This window comes from Polyodon spathula, chromosome 6 (assembly GCF_017654505.1).
Source record: "Polyodon spathula isolate WHYD16114869_AA chromosome 6, ASM1765450v1, whole genome shotgun sequence".
In the NCBI taxonomy this organism is placed as follows: domain Eukaryota; kingdom Metazoa; phylum Chordata; class Actinopteri; order Acipenseriformes; family Polyodontidae; genus Polyodon; species Polyodon spathula.
In genome coordinates this window covers 25,572,164-25,576,170 of record NC_054539.1, presented here as the reverse complement: position 1 = coordinate 25,576,170, position 4,007 = coordinate 25,572,164, and positions in this window count along the sequence as shown.

The following is a 4,007-nucleotide window of genomic DNA, read 5'->3' as shown; positions in this document are numbered from 1 at the left end:
TTCACGTGTAGAATGTGCCTGAGCATGATTGAATGATTGACAAGCAATCAATCTCAGGCACAGCTGCATAAAAGAGGCAGGCACTTCTCAGTCAAGGTTGGGTTGTTCAGAGGAGGAACATAAGTGAAAATATATAGAAAAAACAATTGCTACTCGTGCTGGATTAGGACCAGCACAATACTTGTTTGTTTGTCACTGTTTACCTTTTGGTTTGGCCAGCGTGCCTTTTTGTTTTGTGTATTGTGGAGTTTTTGTTTTAAATGTTTTTATTTTTATTATTAAATAAATCCAAGCACATTTGCTTCTCAAGCCTGCAGTACTGGTGCCTGTTTCTTCCTGGCCTGACATCACCACCAAGGCATCATGTCCACAATAACACTGACATAATTCCATCACATTTCCTCTTGTTCAGCTTTGAGAAGCCTTTTCAAACTGATTTCTCAGAAAACAAAGTACAAGTAAAAAGAGACTATAAAAAATGCATCTTTTTTTAACTCTATTGCTGAAAGCAATTTGTAGGGAACACAAAAAGTATTGCTCATTAATTATTGATTTTTAATCACCTCAGCAGGACTTTTGGCATTCTGGTGTTCCAGTTCTTTATAATCATTGTAATAGAACAGATGGAGGTTTTGTCATTATTTGCAGCAGAAGCAAACAATCAGCAATCAATGCTCTTTGTACAGTACCAGGTAACACTGTATTACCTTGGCCAAGATCTCTGTAGAGACAGCAGGGGGCAGCATTCTGTAACATCTGTGTTTGCCCTTCTTTATGTAATTCACCCCCCCCCCAGCTATTTAATGACCATCATATTGTTTTTATTTACTAAACCTTAACTGTTAGCTTGTGGTGAATTCTTGCAGAGTGACTTTATTGTTAACATAAAGTGTGTTCATGAAGGAAAAGGTTTTACAAGTTACTTAATGACTACCACATACTAAGAGTTTAAATAAAAAAAAAAAAAAAAAAACTTGCTACATTCAGCCCATAAACTTGGCAAAGGTAGCTCTTGCACAACACGTCCAACACCTGGCATGAGAAGCTGAAATCCAATTTTAGTAGCAGAAATCTGATGTCATCTTATTTAGTGTCCTTCACTGTCAAAGTAATTTAAAACTCCATCACGCCTATTGTGTTTCATGAATGCTGAACGCCTGGCAAGTTTTTCAATACCCCCTGGCCATCGACACCTGCTGCTGAAATAAAAAAAAAAAAAAAAAAAAAAAAAAAAAAAAAAAAAAAACTTCATAAATGCCAGTCAGCCTCACCACATTCCAGTTTAAAATATATCCTTTAGCTCCTGAGCACTAACACACCAGTTTGCAAACCAATCAGGATATTCTGTTCAATGTTTGTTTTTGTGTATTTTATACAGTGCAATATATTGTGGCTACCTCAAATCTAGCTGACAGTGTATTTCTCTCACACTCTTTGCTGTGCCAGGCCTGCAAGCAAGCAAAGTCATTCAATCTAAATAAAAAACAGAGTAAAAGCTTATAGGCTATGATAAACAAGAACATGTATTTATTAAACCCATACTGGGAAAAAACAAAAAAAAAAAAAAAACAAAAAAAAACAAAAAACTTTTTAGTATTCGTTTGAAAAGTAATGATAAAGTTTACTTTTTTATATAACAATTTAAATAGACAGTATCATGCAATATCAATATTTCTTTGCCATGGCTGTTCTTGTAAATATGTATTTAATGTGGCTCTGATTAAGATTTTTTTTTTTTGTAGCGCGTATCAGCCTGTCTGACAAATACGTAGAAATCTTCAAGCAATTTAATTAGTTCTGTGGGCATATTTTCAGACTCTGGAGAAATATCTTTCAGTCTGCAATAATCCTTAAAACTTTTAACAGCCCAATTGAATTGACTTTTTGTGCTTTTCTTTTTTTTTTTTGTCTTTGCAATTGGGCAACTTCTTGCTTTGCTGCTTACCTTTTCGGTTCTGGGAGTGTTTTATGTTCAGTTTCTTTAATTTCTTCTTCATTTTCAGGGGTTAGATCATCCATGTCATCAAAATCTAAGCCTGCATTTTTTTTGTATATACTGATGTGGTACTTTATGTTTAGTATGTAATTGGTCTGTGTGTATAGAATGTTTTTTGGTTTAAACATGTAAAATGCTCAATTGTTGACACCTTTGAGAGTGAGATATAGACTCAGTATTATATGCAGTTGCTCTTAATAAGTTTCAATGCGGACATGACTTACAATTACCTTTGAAGTAGCCTCTAACAAGCAATTGTGCTTTCAAATGAACTACCAACCCTCTTTGTATTCTTTTCAATGAGAAAGAATTGTAGTTTTTGTGTTCGTCATAGATAGAAACTGTTTGAAACTGTCTAAATCATTAACAAGACTTTTTAATTGCCATGAATATTCCCTGCTTCAGCTAACATTATTATTTTACATCTTTTTACCAAAATAGTCACAGGTGTTACTTCCTGAATGTTAGAATTGTGTTGGCAAAAATTCTATTAGGTCAATTCAGTAGTGTGTAGCTTACTGTTGCTTGCAGTTCTGAAGTTTATTCTCCTTAAATGAAAGTCTGATTCTCTACCTGCTGTTACCCAGTGGTGGAAATCACGGTGGAAACCAGCCTAAATATAAAAACATACTTTCACTCCAGTTAGATTTTTCCCCAATTATTTTTTTTTCCTGTTTTTCTCCCCAAGCCACTCGTCTCTTTACAAGAACGTCGGCAAGCTACTGGTCTCTGGAGGACAAAGGCCAACCCTGCAGGTGGCTGCTTGAGCTCACCGGGCACCTAGCCAGTATCACCACTGTAGTGTGGTGAGGTGACTCAGTTCCTGCCAATTTTGCCTCCCTAACCCACAGGAGTGGGTGTCTAAAAATACTGGCTTGACCCATCATTTACTATCCATTTATGGGGTGATAACTTCACACTATCCATATTTCCTATTCATGCATATCTTTATATTACTTTGTTTTCTACTAAAGAATGATTGTCAATTTAAAATGTATCTATTGATACACTTGTATACAAATTAAAAAGGGTGGAGATTAAAACTACTGTTTATTTATTTATTTTTATTTTATTATTTTTTACCAACTTGTTTGTTTCAAGTTATATCAATATTTTAACATTTTACTGCCCGGGGTATGTTCCCATACCTATTTAATGCCTATTTTCTCAATGCCAAATATACTGGACACTTGGCAGCAAAGGCTTATTTGTTTATATAATGCTACCACAGCACACCAGGAGACAAGCAGACAGGAGTAACGTTAGTGACTGTCAATATTATTTGGATTTACAGATGGCAGAAAGTAAATTGGGCAGAGGATTAGCAGGTGGTCAATAACCCAGAGAATGTGAAAAATAATGTCAAAACAGATATGATTATGTTAAATAAATTAAGGGTTGTTCTCTAAAGTTTTCTAAGACATATTTACTTTATAGGGCAATGTTTGCTTTATCTTGGCATTTGTCAAGATATTATCAACTTTATTTAGTATTTAATAGAAAATGACATTACTTTAGCTCTGACAGACCCTATGGTGTCTGATGTTTTTTGGTTTCTGTGACATTTTATGTTTCTCAAATAGCCATCATATTGACTTCACAGAACAGCATTAAGGTAACAACTTTCATGTTGAAGTTTCCAATATAGTAAAAAAGTTGATGTTTCAAAGATGGTTGTCAACAAGCCATAGTTTCTTTAATGAACATGTTTTCATAAATCATATGTTTAATGCACTTTCATCTCCTATACCGTACAGCTCTCAAATGTGAAGTTTCCAAATAAATATATGATATTGCAAACATGTTTTTTTTTTCATTTTATAACATGACATCTGCTACTACACAAGTTAAAGGAAAGTTTTGAAATTGTGTGTCTTACAAATCTATGAAAATTGCAATTCCTTTACAGCTCAGCAGGGTTGTTGGCCTCTTACAGGCTGCAAAACTTGTCATTAGGGGAGACAACTGGTTGGTTACTGACAGAAAATAAGGCCTTACAAAGGTGAGAATC